Source organism: Dendronephthya gigantea, unplaced genomic scaffold, assembly GCF_004324835.1.
Source record: "Dendronephthya gigantea isolate DGI-Jeju-01 unplaced genomic scaffold, DenGig_1.0 000057F, whole genome shotgun sequence".
Classification (NCBI taxonomy): domain Eukaryota; kingdom Metazoa; phylum Cnidaria; class Anthozoa; order Malacalcyonacea; family Nephtheidae; genus Dendronephthya; species Dendronephthya gigantea.
The window spans coordinates 337,557-351,141 of record NW_021163067.1 but is presented as its reverse complement, the minus strand read 5'-3'; the positions used below and the strand labels follow the sequence as shown (position 1 = coordinate 351,141).

At 39.2% G+C, this 13,585-nt stretch overlaps 20 non-coding genes across 20 annotated transcripts; all 20 read left to right on the top strand.

Moving 5' to 3' along the window:
- The first annotated feature begins 251 nt into the window (after positions 1-251).
- Trnal-uag lies at positions 252-333 on the top strand. Its single transcript has one exon. It is a non-coding gene; the product is annotated as a tRNA-Leu (tRNA).
- Positions 334-903: 570 nt separating this feature from the next.
- Positions 904-985, top strand: Trnal-uag. The gene has a single exon. It is a non-coding gene; the product is annotated as a tRNA-Leu (tRNA).
- A 117-nt stretch (positions 986-1,102) lies between these two features.
- Positions 1,103-1,200, top strand: Trnal-caa. The gene is given in 2 exon segments: positions 1,103-1,140; positions 1,155-1,200. It is a non-coding gene; the product is annotated as a tRNA-Leu (tRNA).
- Positions 1,201-1,554: 354 nt separating this feature from the next.
- On the top strand, positions 1,555-1,636 carry Trnal-uag. The gene has a single exon. It is a non-coding gene; the product is annotated as a tRNA-Leu (tRNA).
- Positions 1,637-2,407: 771 nt separating this feature from the next.
- On the top strand, positions 2,408-2,489 carry Trnal-uag. Its single transcript has one exon. It is a non-coding gene; the product is annotated as a tRNA-Leu (tRNA).
- Positions 2,490-2,605: 116 nt separating this feature from the next.
- Positions 2,606-2,703, top strand: Trnal-caa. Its single transcript is given in 2 exon segments — positions 2,606-2,643; positions 2,658-2,703. It is a non-coding gene; the product is annotated as a tRNA-Leu (tRNA).
- A 352-nt stretch (positions 2,704-3,055) lies between these two features.
- On the top strand, positions 3,056-3,137 carry Trnal-cag. Its single transcript has one exon. It is a non-coding gene; the product is annotated as a tRNA-Leu (tRNA).
- A 118-nt stretch (positions 3,138-3,255) lies between these two features.
- On the top strand, positions 3,256-3,337 carry Trnal-uag. The gene has a single exon. It is a non-coding gene; the product is annotated as a tRNA-Leu (tRNA).
- Positions 3,338-4,107: 770 nt separating this feature from the next.
- On the top strand, positions 4,108-4,189 carry Trnal-uag. Its single transcript has one exon. It is a non-coding gene; the product is annotated as a tRNA-Leu (tRNA).
- A 116-nt stretch (positions 4,190-4,305) lies between these two features.
- On the top strand, positions 4,306-4,403 carry Trnal-caa. The gene is given in 2 exon segments: positions 4,306-4,343; positions 4,358-4,403. It is a non-coding gene; the product is annotated as a tRNA-Leu (tRNA).
- A 354-nt stretch (positions 4,404-4,757) lies between these two features.
- Trnal-cag lies at positions 4,758-4,839 on the top strand. The gene has a single exon. It is a non-coding gene; the product is annotated as a tRNA-Leu (tRNA).
- Positions 4,840-4,957: 118 nt separating this feature from the next.
- Trnal-uag lies at positions 4,958-5,039 on the top strand. Its single transcript has one exon. It is a non-coding gene; the product is annotated as a tRNA-Leu (tRNA).
- Positions 5,040-5,606: 567 nt separating this feature from the next.
- On the top strand, positions 5,607-5,688 carry Trnal-cag. Its single transcript has one exon. It is a non-coding gene; the product is annotated as a tRNA-Leu (tRNA).
- A 118-nt stretch (positions 5,689-5,806) lies between these two features.
- Positions 5,807-5,888, top strand: Trnal-uag. The gene has a single exon. It is a non-coding gene; the product is annotated as a tRNA-Leu (tRNA).
- Positions 5,889-11,020: 5,132 nt separating this feature from the next.
- Trnal-uaa lies at positions 11,021-11,118 on the top strand. The gene is given in 2 exon segments: positions 11,021-11,058; positions 11,073-11,118. It is a non-coding gene; the product is annotated as a tRNA-Leu (tRNA).
- A 353-nt stretch (positions 11,119-11,471) lies between these two features.
- Positions 11,472-11,553, top strand: Trnal-aag. Its single transcript has one exon. It is a non-coding gene; the product is annotated as a tRNA-Leu (tRNA).
- Positions 11,554-11,869: 316 nt separating this feature from the next.
- Trnal-uaa lies at positions 11,870-11,967 on the top strand. The gene is given in 2 exon segments: positions 11,870-11,907; positions 11,922-11,967. It is a non-coding gene; the product is annotated as a tRNA-Leu (tRNA).
- A 354-nt stretch (positions 11,968-12,321) lies between these two features.
- Positions 12,322-12,403, top strand: Trnal-cag. Its single transcript has one exon. It is a non-coding gene; the product is annotated as a tRNA-Leu (tRNA).
- Positions 12,404-12,706: 303 nt separating this feature from the next.
- On the top strand, positions 12,707-12,804 carry Trnal-uaa. The gene is given in 2 exon segments: positions 12,707-12,744; positions 12,759-12,804. It is a non-coding gene; the product is annotated as a tRNA-Leu (tRNA).
- Positions 12,805-13,157: 353 nt separating this feature from the next.
- On the top strand, positions 13,158-13,239 carry Trnal-aag. Its single transcript has one exon. It is a non-coding gene; the product is annotated as a tRNA-Leu (tRNA).
- The last annotated feature ends 346 nt before the right edge of the window (positions 13,240-13,585 follow it).

Genomic DNA, 13,585 nt, shown 5'->3' with positions numbered 1-13,585 from the left:
TGGACAAAATTTCCTCACACCATCAATCGTGAAAAAGAAAGTGAAACATTCAAAAAACGTTAATGAAGATGAGAATACACTAGACACAATATTTTACAGTGGATATAAAGTTGCAATCCGGATTGGCATATTTTTCTACAAATAAGAAAGATACTTAACCATATGATCGTAATGCATTTTGCACAGGCAATAGTACTCGTTATGGGAAAGTACTCTTTGCAAAACGTAAAGTTGGGCAGGAACGCTTTGTCGGTAGCGTGGCCGAGTGGTCTAAGGCGTTGGTTTTAGGCACCAGTCATTTAGATGACGTGGGTTCAAATCCCACCGCTGCCACTGTCATGGTGCATGTACCTCATGCGGAAACATTTTTTTTTTTTTTTTTCAAATCATAATATAGGGATAATTTTCTTTTTTTTATACCAGTAGGTATTGTTGTTGTGGTAGCTACTCCTCAGGTTGGCGGAGCGGTCTAAGGCGCCAGACTTAAGAACGTGGTGAGGAATTCTGGTCCACAATGGTGGGCGTGGGTTCGAATCACAAACCTGACAATTTTTCACTAATACTAAATTAGTACTCCTATGATATTGTTTTAAAAAATACTTTTTGAAATTACTTCTGTCAAATTTGGACATGTAAGAAAAAGTTTTTTGGCTGGTCAAAATTTGCTCACACCTCCAATCGTGAAAAAGAAAGTGAAACATTCAAAAACGTTAATGAAGATGAGAATACACTAGGCACAATATTTTACAGTGGATATAAAGTTCCAATCCGGATTAGCATACTTTTCTACAAATAAGAAAGATACTCAACCATATGAATGTAATGCATTTTGCACAGGCAATAGTACTCGTAAATGGGAAAGTACCCTTTGCATTACGGAAATTTTGGCAGCAACGCTTTGTCGGTAGCGTGGCCGAGTGGTCTAAGGCGCTGGTTTTAGGCACCAGTCATTTAGATGACGTGGGTTCGAATCCCACCGCTGCCACTGTCAGAGTGCATGTACCTCATGCGGAAACATTTTTTTTTAAGATTTTAACATCATAATATAGGGATAATTTTGTTTTTTTTATACCAGTACGTGTTGTTGTTGTGATAGCTACTCGTCAGGTTGGCCGAGCGGTCTAAGGCGCCAGACTCAAGAACGTGGTGAGGAATTCTGGTCCACAATGGTGGGCGTGGGTTCGAATCCCACACCTGACAATTTTTCACTAATACTAAATTAGTACTCCTATAATATTGTTTTAAAAAATACTTTTTGAAAATACTTCTGTCAAATTTGGACATGTAAGAAAAAGTTTTTTGGCTGGACAAAATTTCCTCACACCATCAATCGTGAAAAAGAAAGTGAAACATTCAAAAACGTTAATGAAGATGAGAATACACTAGACACAATATTTTACAGTGGATATAAAGTTGCAATCCGGATTGGCATATTTTTCTACAAATAAGAAAGATACTTAACCATATGATCGTAATGCATTTTGCACAGGCAATAGTACTCGTTATGGGAAAGTACTCATTGCAAAACGGAAAGTTGGGCAGGAACGCTTTGTCGGTAGCGTGGCCGAGTGGTCTAAGGCGTTGGTTTTAGGCACCAGTCATTTAGATGACGTGGGTTCAAATCCCACCGCTGCCACTGTCATGGTGCATGTACCTCATGCGGAAAGATTTTTTTTTAAGATTTTAACATCATAATATAGGGATAATTTTCTTTTTTTTATACCAGTAGGTATTGTTGTTGTGGTAGCTACTCCTCAGGTTGGCCGAGCGGTCTAAGGCGCCAGACTTAAGAACGTGGTGAGGAATTCTGGTCCACAATGGTGGGCGTGGGTTCGAATCACAAACCTGACAATTTTTCACTAATACTAAATTAGTACTCCTATGATATTGTTTTAAAAAATACTTTTTGAAATTACTTCTGTCAAATTTGGACATGTAAGAAAAAGTTTTTTGGCTGGTCAAAATTTGCTCACACCTCCAATCGTGAAAAAGAAAGTGAAACATTCAAAAACGTTAATGAAGATGAGAATACACTAGGCACAATATTTTACAGTGGATATAAAGTTCCAATCCGGATTAGCATACTTTTCTAAAAATAAGAAATATACTCAACCATAAGAATGTAATGCATTTTGCACAGGCAATAGTACTCGTAAATGGGAAAGTACCCTTTGCATTACGGAAATTTTTGGCAGCAACGCTTTGTCGGTAGCGTGGCCGAGTGGTCTAAGTCGCTGGTTTAAGGCACCAGTCAATTCGATGGCGTGGGCTCGAATCCTACCGCTGCCATATTTCATGCAATTTTAGGATTACTGTCACGTCTATTTTATACTTAAAGAGTAATGCAATAAACTTTGCTCAGTTATGTAGAAACAGGGTTTGCCAAATTGTGATAGCTGCAGCCTTAGGTAGCGTGGCCGAGTGGTCTAAGGCGCTGGTTTTAGGCACCAGTCATTTAGATGACGTGGGTTCGAATCCCACCGCTGCCACTGTCAGGGTGCATGTACCTCATGCGGAAACATTTTTTTTAAGATTTTAACATCATTATATAGGGATAATTTTCATTTTTTTATACCAGTACGTGTTGTTGTTGTGGTAGCTACTCGTCAGGTTGGCCGAGCGGTCTAAGGCGCCAGACTCAAGAACGTGGTCAGGAATTCTGGTCCACAATGGTGGGCGTGGGTTCGAATCCCACACCTGACAATTTTTCACTAATACTAAATTAGTACTCCTATAATATTGTTTTAAAAAATACTTTTTGAAATTACTTCTGTCAAATTTGGACATGTAAGAAAAAGTTTTTTGGCTGGACAAAATTTCCTCACACCATCAATCGTGAAAAAGAAAGTGAAACATTCAAAAACGTTAATGAAGATGAGAATACACTAGACACAATATTTTACAGTGGATATAAAGTTGCAATCCGGATTGGCATTTTTCTAAAAATAAGAAAGATACTTAACCATATGATCGTAATGCATTTTGCACAGGCAATAGTACTCGTTATGGGAAAGTACTCTTTGCAAAGCGGAAAGTTGGGCAGGAACGCTTTGTCGGTAGCGTGGCCGAGTGGTCTAAGGCGCTGGTTTCAGGCACCAGTCATTTCGATGGCGTGGGTTCGAATCCCACCGCTGCCAAATTTCATGCAATTTTAGCATTACTGTCACGTCTATTTTATACTTAAAGAGTAATGCAATAAACTTTGCTCAGTTATGTAGAAACAGGGTTTTCGAAATTGTGACAGCTGCAGGCTTAGGTAGCGTGGCCGAGTGGTCTAAGGCGTTGGTTTTAGGCACCAGTCATTTAGATGACGTGGGTTCAAATCCCACCGCTGCCACTGTCATGGTGCATGTACCTCATGCGGAAACATTTTTTTTTAAGATTTTAACATCATAATATAGGGATAATTTTCTTTTTTTTATACCAGTAGGTATTGTTGTTGTGGTAGCTACTCCTCAGGTTGACCGAGCGGTCTAAGGCGCCAGACTTAAGAACGTGGTGAGGAATTCTGGTCCACAATGGTGGGCGTGGGTTCGAATCACAAACCTGACAATTTTTCACTAATACTAAATTAGTACTCCTATGATATTGTTTTAAAAAATACTTTTTGAAATTACTTCTGTCAAATTTGGTTATGTAAGAAAAAGTTTTTTGGCTGGTCAAAATTTGCTCACACCTCCAATCGTGAAAAAGAAAGTGAAACATTCAAAAACGTTAATGAAGATGAGAATACACTAGGCACAATATTTTACAGTGGATATAAAGTTCCAATCCGGATTAGCATACTTTTCTACAAATAAGAAAGATACTCAACCATATGAATGTAATGCATTTTGCACAGGCAATAGTACTCGTAAATGGGAAAGTACCCTTTGCATTACGGAAATTTTGGCAGCAACGCTTTGTCGGTAGCGTGGCCGAGTGGTCTAAGTCGCTGGTTTAAGGCACCAGTCAATTCGATGGCGTGGGTTCGAATCCTACCGCTGCCATATTTCATGCAATTTTAGGATTACTGTCACGTCTATTTTATACTTAAAGAGTAATGCAATAAACTTTGCTCAGTTATGTAGAAACAGGGTTTGCCAAATTGTGATAGCTGCAGCCTTAGGTAGCGTGGCCGAGTGGTCTAAGGCGCTGGTTTTAGGCACCAGTCATTTAGATGACGTGGGTTCGAATCCCACCGCTGCCACTGTCAGGGTGCATGTACCTCATGCGGAAACATTTTTTTTAAGATTTTAACATCATAATATAGGGATAATTTTCATTTTTTTATACCAGTACGTGTTGTTGTTGTGGTAGCTACTCGTCAGGTTGGCCGAGCGGTCTAAGGCGCCAAACTCAAGAACGTGGTGAGGAATTCTGGTCCACAATGGTGGGCGTGGGTTCGAATCCCACACCTGACAATTTTTCACTAATATTAAATTAGTACTCCTATAATATTGTTTTAAAAAATACTTTTTGAAATTACTTCTGTCAAATTTGGACATGTAAGAAAAAGTTTTTTGGCTGGACAAAATTTCCTCACACCATCAATCGTGAAAAAGAAAGTGAAATATTCAAAAACGTTAATGAAGATGAGAATACACTAGACACAATATTTTACAGTGGATATAAAGTTGCAATCCGGATTGGCATATTTTTCTACAAATAAGAAAGATACTTAACCATATGATCGTAATGCATTTTGCACAGGCAATAGTACTCGTTATGGGAAAGTACTCTTTGCAAAACGGAAAGTTGGGCAGGAACGCTTTGTCGGTAGCGTGGCCGAGTGGTCTAAGGCGCTGGTTTCAGGCACCAGTCATTTCGATGGCGTGGGTTCGAATCCCACCGCTGCCAAATTTCATGCAATTTTAGCATTACTGTCACGTCTATTTTATACTTAAAGAGTAATGCAATAAACTTTGCTCAGTTATGTAGAAACAGGGTTTTCGAAATTGTGACAGCTGCAGGCTTAGGTAGCGTGGCCAAGTGGTCTAAGGCGTTGGTTTTAGGCACCAGTCATTTAGATGACGTGGGTTCAAATCCCACCGCTGCCACTGTCATGGTGCATGTACCTCATGCGGAAACATTTTTTTTTAAGATTTTAACATCATAATATAGGGATAATTTTCTTTTTTTTATACCACTAGGTATTGTTGTTGTGGTAGCTACTCCTCAGGTTGGCCGAGCGGTCTAAGGCGCCAGACTTAAGAACGTGGTGAGGAATTCTGGTCCACAATGGTGGGCGTGGGTTCGAATCCCACCTGACAATTTTTCACTAATACTAAATTAGTACTCCTATAATATTGTTTTAAAAAATACTTTTTGAAATTACTTCTGTCAAATTTGGACATGTAAGAAAAAGTTTTTTGGCTAGACAAAATTTCCTCACACCATCAATCGTGAAAAAGAAAGTGAAACATTCAAAAACGTTAATGAAGATGAGAATACACTAGACACAATATTTTACAGTGGATATAAAGTTGCAATCCGGATTGGCATATTTTTCTACAAATAAGGAAGATACTTAACCATATGATCGTAATGCATTTTGCACAGGCAATAGTACTCGTTATGGGAAAGTACTCTTTGCAATACGAAAAGTTGGGCAGGAACGCTTTGTCGGTAGCGTGGCCGAGTGGTCTAAGGCGCTGGTTTCAGGCACCAGTCATTTCGATGGCGTGGGTTCGAATCCCACCGCTGATAAATTTCATGCAATTTTAGCATTACTGTCACGTCTATTTTATACTTAAAGAGTAATGCAATAAACTTTGCTCAGTTATGTAGAAACAGGGTTTCCCAAATTGTGATAGCTGCAGGCTTAGGTAGCGTGGCCGAGTGGTCTAAGGCGCTGGTTTTAGGCACCGGTCATTTAGATGACGTGGGTTCGAATCCCACCGCTGCCACTGTCAGGGTGCATGTGCATTTTTTTTAAGATTTTAACATCATAATATAGGGATAATTTTCATTTTTTTATACCAGTAGGTGTTGTTGGTAGTAGGTGTGGGATTCGAACCCACGCCCACCATTGTGGACCAGAATTCCTCACCACGTTCTTAAGTCTGGCGCCTTAGACCGCGCGTTATGGGAAAGTACTCTTTGCAATACGGAAAGTTGGGCTGGAACGCTTTGTCGGTAGTTTGGCCGAGTGGTCTAAGGCGCTGGTTTAAGGCCCCAGTCATTTCGATGGCGTTTGTTCGAATCCCACCGCTGCCAAATTTCATGCAATTTTAGCATTACTGTCACGTCTATTTTATACTTAAAGAGTAATGCAATAAACTTTGCTCAATTATGTAGAAACAGGGTTTCCCAAATTGTGACAGCTGCAGGCTTAGGTAGCGTGGCCGAGTGGTTTAAGGCGCTGGTTTTAGGCACCAGTCATTTAGATGACGTGGGTTCGAATCCCACCGGCGGTGCCACTGTCAGGGTGCATGTACTTCATGCGGAAACATTTTTTTTTTAAGATTTTAACATCATAATATAGGGATAATTCTCGTTCTCAAACTCAACAACATGGCGGTTGCACTATGTAGCAATAATGCTTATCTAAATGTCACATATGATGGTAAACGAATCAAATGGAAAAATAACTACGAACTGTTGAAAGAGTTCGTTGAAAATAATCTCAAAGAATCGGGCAAATGGACATCGCCAGGAGGTCAATCTCGGCGTTTCAAAAGCGAATTCTCTGACCTGTGTTTCACATGGTACTTTGGGAAACAGAAAACCTTATTATTTTAAGGAAAGCGGGTGAACGTTTAAGACAAATTCTAGTTAACATTTGTAGCAGGAGGGCTTTGCGTCTTGATTTGGGTTGCACTGCTGACAAGTCGTCGTCCACGCTAATGGAAGCCAAAGTAGTGGAAATGAATCACTCAGAAAATACATCAAGCTGTAAGTGTTCATGTGAAAGTATCCGGGCGGAATTGGATGATATGAAGTTAAACTATGAAATTTTACAATCGAGAACTGATGCCCTGCAAAGTCTGGCAAATGCAAATAAGATACTTGACCCGATAGATACATACTTAAACAACATTCAATGCATTACGTTGGAACTCGCCGACGAGAGAAAGAAATCTGAACAACTTAGATCGGAACTAGATCTGCTCAAGATAAAAATTGCTCACTTAGAAATTAAATCTAATCTGGTAGACGAAACCGATCGTGCGCCGGACGAATTGATGCTCTCAGAATTTAATCCCGAAGCCTCCAAAGCATCACTAAGCATGGATGTAACAATAAGTAATGATTGTAAAAGCGCCCAAGTATTAACTCAAGAACAAAGCCATTGTAAAAAAGGAGAACAAAATGCCACGCTCCAATCACCTACAATTATCCTGAACAATGAACAGGCGTTTACATCTGATCAGCCCAAAATCTCTGAAGGCGTAGGTGACGCATCATTAATTATTGATCCAAAACAAACCAAATGGACAGACTCCTTATCGTTAAGTGAGAGCCAACATAAGGATATATCTGTAGAACATCAAACAAACGTTCAAACTCATAAAGAAAAATCAACACGTTGAGCGGATGGTCCGCTTACCTCCGAGAGATTTTTCATTTAATCTAACACCTCGTAACGACCCTGTGTCCCCGAATGATCACTGGCGATCGAGCAAGAGGGATTTTCGGACAGGCCGTTCGAATCACCAACCAAACAATTGGCACAAACACCTACAATTAGTCAGCCAGATAACCAGAATGTAATATCTGACACGACACATATGCTCATTCCTCCCGAAGAATATTTCCATCAGTCAAATAATAACTTGATTAACCCATCAACACGGCAGAATAAAGTCAGCAAGCAAATCCCTATAGTTTCTTTACGACGCCCTGGTATATTATCTTGCACTAATTCAAAAAAGAGAAACTTAAATAATCTAATCCCAATTCCTATGTCCAAAACTCAGTCACCAAGTTTATCAGGAATCCAGAATTCGAGGTATAACTTAAAAACAACAGGCTTAAAGTGGCTCATTTAAACATCCGCTCGCTTAGGAACAATGTACATCTCACCGAAATGAGAGAACTGACGCGAAATGAAAAATTTGATATCTTAACAATATCAGAAACGTGGCTAAATACAAGTGTATCGTCTGCTGAAGTAAAAATAGAAGGTTTCAATCTTTTAAGATTAGACCGCCTTCATAAACGAGGTGGAGGGGTGTGCACGTATGTTCGTAAAGAACTTAAAGCATCTGTCATAAAGTCTCTGTCTTCTATCTCTGAAGACAACTTCCATCAACAATGGATAAATGTTCAGTATAAAAAATCCAAATCGTTTTTAATCTGTGTAACTTACAGGCCACCTGACTGTCCCTTGAACTGTTTGGAAGACGCTCTTAAGCCAAACTATATGGAAGCTTTATTATTAAACAAACCAATCCTGATCCTAGGAGACCTAAATTGTGATGCATTGAAGAGTGGTTGCGCAGAGTATAAATCTCTTGAAAAATTTTTAAATGAAATGAACCTTACCCAAATCATCGAAACCGCAACGAGGATCACGAATTCAACTTGTTCATTGCTAGATGTCATCATAGTGTCGTCGAAGTCGTTAGTTAGCCGAAGTGGGGTATTAAACGCATCTATCAGCGACCATTTGCCAGTGTACGCGGAACTCAAACTTAAACCTCCTAGACAAGCCACAAGATATATCACTACGCGTAGCTACAAAAACTATGTACCTAATGACTTCTTCACCGATCTAGCTAGAAAGTCAGACTCCCTCTTATCCGTTTTGGAAGAGGAAGATGTAAATAGCAAACTCCATCGCTTTAACCATGTTGTGCAATCAACACTAGATGTTCACGCACCGATTAAAACAACAGCGATTCGTAATCGACCTTGCCCTTTTATCACACAAAATCTTAGAAACCAAATGAAAGAGAGAGACCGATTACACCATCAATTTCTAATTACGCGTGACACTAAGGACTGGGAAATTTACAAGATCTACCGAAATAATATTAAAAAAGCTCTCAGGAAGGCAGAAAATGAACATAATTCTAATGAAGTACAGCAACACAAAGATAACCCGAGGTCTATCTGAAAAATAATAAACCGTCTGGTACCATCAAAGAGCCAAGAGAGACAAATTTACACCAAAGATCACAAATCTATCGCAAACGAATTCAACCAATTTTTTTCATCAGTTGGTGAAAATGCTGCAAAGAAATCTATTCATCTAGCAGCTGCTAATAACATCGCTCTGCAGGAACCCTATGAAAAAGTTTATATACCGGAAAACGATCAATTTTCGTTTAGGGCGGTATCTTGTTATGAAGTTCGTCGAGTGGTGTTATCTTTACCTAACAATAAATCTCCCGGCCCAGATTTAATTAACCCAAAGATAATAAAAGACTGTCTTCCAGTCATTTTGGGTCCTCTTACGGATATTATTAACTGTTCTTTCCGAACTTCTACCTTTCCACTGGCACGGAGCTCATTCCTATACATAAAGAAGGTGATCATGAACTACCCTTTAATAACCGACCAGTGTCACTACTAGCAGTAGCGTCGAAAGTGTGTGAAAAATTAGCTCTTGAACAATTGAATTCCTACTTAATCAACTACAAGCGATTAACTCCCCACCAAAGTGGAAACAAAACACTCCATTCGACGGAAACATTAAATATTTTCACCACTGACTCAATCTTAGATGCCATGGACAAAAAGAAGCTTACAGCGCTAGTGTTGCTGGATCTCTCAAAGGCGTTCGATAGTATAAATCACCAGAGGCTACTCCAAAAATTATTCAATGTCGGAGCTTCTAATTCCACAATAAATTGGTTTAGAAGTTACCTAACTGACCGCTCTCAAGTCACTCGTATTGATTCTACAATATCGGAGCCACTATTATTAACTCATGGGGTACCTCAGGGGGCCATTTTATCGCCACTGCTCTTCTGTATATACGTAAACGATTTACCCGCTACTTCCTACAATGGCAATCTGGAATCATATGTAGAATACAAAGTTACTGTTATCGTTTCCTCTATCAGAAGTTGACAACGCTGTAAAAAACTTGGAACAAGATCTACATATGATCGCGACTTGGTGCTGCGAAAACAGTCTTCTGGTCAACCCAGACAAAACTAAATTTATGATTCTTGGAACAAGACAGTTGATAAGAGAGCTCGATGTTAATATCTCGGTTCCTTTCATGGGAAAGCTTTTAGAACCTGTTGATTGGGCGAAAGATCTAGGAATGTTGATGGACAAACACCTAAGTTATGACAAACATATCTCTAAAGTAGTATCATCTTGCCTCCACAAATTGTGCCAGATAACCGAGTTAAAAACAACTTCGATAAGAGCACACTCACCATGATAATATCCTCGTTAGTGATCAATAAAATGTTATATTGTTCCACAGTGTGGTCAAATACAACAAATGCTAACATGAAGAAACTTCAATCGGTTCAAAATTTGCAAGTAAAATAACCACAGGATCTAAGAAATATGATCATGTAACCCCATTACTTAAAGATCTGGAGTGGCTGACTGTCGACAAATTGCTCTATTTCCGTGATGCGGTTATGACTTATAAATGCATGAACACTTTAGCGCCAAAATACCTCTGTGATATGTTCGAGAAGACAACTTCTATTCATAATAGGTCAACTAGGTATTGCAACTTAGTACAAATACCCCGGTTCAAAACAAGTACAGGTCAACAGTCATTTGCGTATAGAGGAGCTGTGATTTGGAACAACCTAGATAGTAAACTGAAGGAATGTACATCACTTAAGACTTTTAAAACTCATTTGAAAGATCATTTACTGTCATTTTAGCCTGTTATCGACATTGTAAATACTATTAGCTTTTTAACATTCTATTAAACATAGTTTAGTTTTAATTGTAAATTATCCAGTATAATATAATTATTTCTTAAATATTGTAAATAGGTTCTGAAATACCCTTCTGGGAGAAACTATTAAATTATCTATCTATCTATCTATCTATCTATCTATCTATAATTTTCATTTTTTTATACCAGTAGGTGTTGTTGTTGTGGTAGCTACTCGTCAGGTTGGCCGAGCGGTCTAAGGCGCCAGACTTAAGAACGTGGTGAGGAATTCTGGTCCACAATGGTGGGCGTGGGTTCGAATCCCACACCTGACAATTTTTCACTAATACTAAATTAGTACTCCTATAATATTGTTTTAAAACTACTTTTTGAAATTACTTCTGTCAAATTTGGACATGTAAGAAAAAGTTTTTTGGCTGGTCAAAATTTCCTCACACCATCAATCGTGAAAAAGAAAGTGAAACATTCAAAAACGTTAATGAAGATGAGAATACACTAGACACAATATTTTACAGTCGATATAAAGTTGCAATCCGGATTGGCATACTTTTCTACAAATAAGAAAGATACTTAACCATATGATCGTAATGCATTTTGCACAGGCAATAGTACTCGTTATGGGAAAGTACTCTTTGCAATACGGAAAGTTGGGCAGGAACGCTTTGTCTGTAGCGTGGCCGAGTGGTCTAAGGCGCTGGTTTAAGGCACCAGTCATTTCGATGGCGTGGGTTCGAATCCCACCGCTGCCAAATTTCATGCAATATTAGCATTACTGTCACGTCTGTTTTATACTTAAAGAGTAATGCAATAAACTTTGCTCAATTATGTAGAAACAGGGTTTGCCAAATTGTGACAGCTGCAGGCTTAATTAGCGTGGCCGAGTGGTCTAAGGCGCTGGTTTTAAGCACCGGTCATTTAGATGACGTGGGTAAAATCCCACCACTGCCACTGTGAGGGTGCATGTACCTCATGCAGAAACTTTTTTTTTTAAGATTTTAACATCATAATATAGGGATAATTTTCATTTTTTTATACCAGTAGGTGTTGTTGTTGTGGTAGCTACTCGTCAGGTTAGCCGAGCGGTCTAAGGTGCCAGACTTAAGAACGTGGTGAGGAATTCTGGTCCACAATGGTGGGCGTGGGTTCGAATCCCACACCTGACAATTTTTCACTAATACTAAATTAGTACTCCTATAATATTGTTTTAAAAAATAGTTTTTGAAATTACTTCTGTCAAATTTGGACATGTAAGAAAAAGTTCTTTGGCTGGTCAAAATTTCCTCACACCTCCAATCGTGAAAAAGGAAGTGAAACATTCAAAAACGTTAATGAAGATGAGAATACACTAGACACAATATTTTACAGTGGATATAAAGTTCTAATCCGGATTGGCATACTTTTTTACAAATAAGAAAGATACTTAACCATATGATCGTAATGCATTTTGCACAGGCAATAGTACTCGTTATGGGAAAGTACCCTTTGCAATAGGGAAAGTTGGGCAGCAACGCTTTGTCGGTAGCGTGGCCGAGTGGTGTAAGGCGCTGGTTTCAGGCACCAGTCATTTCGATGGCGTGGGTTCGAATCCCACCGCTGCCAAATTTCATGCAATTTTAGCATTACTGTCACGTCTTTTTTATACTTAAAGAGTAGTGCAATAAACTTTGCTCACTTATGTAGAAATAGGGTTTGCCAAATTGTGACAGCTGCAGGCATAAGTAGCGTGGCCGAGTGGTCTAAGGCGCTGGTTTTAGGCACCGGTCATTTATATGACGTGGGTTCGAATCCCACTGCTTCCACTGTCAGGGTGCATGTGCATTTTTTTTAAGATTTTAACATCATAATATAGGGATAATTTTCATTTTTTTATACCAGTAGGTGTTGTTGTTGTGGTAGCTACTCGTCAGGTTGGCCGAGCGGTCTAAGGCGCCAGACTTAAGAACGTGGTGAGGAATTCTGGTCCACAATGGTGGGCGTGGGTTCGAATCCCACACCTGACAATTTTTCACTAATACTAAATTAGTACTCCTATAATATTGTTTTAAAAAATAGTTTTTGAAATTACTTCTGTCAAATTTGGACATGTAAGAAAAAGTTCTTTGGCTGGTCAAAATTTCCTCACACCTCCAATCGTGAAAAAGGAAGTGAAACATTAAAAACGTTAATGAAGATGAGAATACACTAGACACAATATTTTACAGTGGATATAAAGTTCTAATCCGGATTGGCATACTTTTTTACAAATAAGAAAGATACTTAACCATATGATCGTAATGGATTTTGCACAGGCAATAGTACTCGTGATAGGAAAGTACCCTTTGCAATAGGGAAAGTTGGGCAGCAACGCTTTGTCGGTAGCGTGGCCGAGTGGTGTAAGGCGCTGGTTTAAGGCACCAGTCATTTCGATGAAGTGGGTTCGAATCCCACCGCTGCCAAATTTCATGCAATTTTAGCATTACTGTCACGTCTATTTTATACTTAAAGAATAATGCAATAAACTTTGCTCAGTTATGTAGAAACAGGGTTTCCCAAATTGTGATAGCTGCAGGCTTAGGTAGCGTGGCCGAGTCGTTTAAGGCGCTGGTTTTAGGCACCAGTCATTAAGATGACGTGGGTTCGAATCCCGGCCACAGGCGGTGCCACTGTCAGGGTGCATGTACCTCATGCGGAAACATTTTTTTTTAAGATTTTAACATATAATATAGGGATAATTTTCATTTTTTTATACCAGTAGGTGTTGTTGTTGTGGTAGCTACCCCTCAGGTTGGCCGAGCGGTCTAA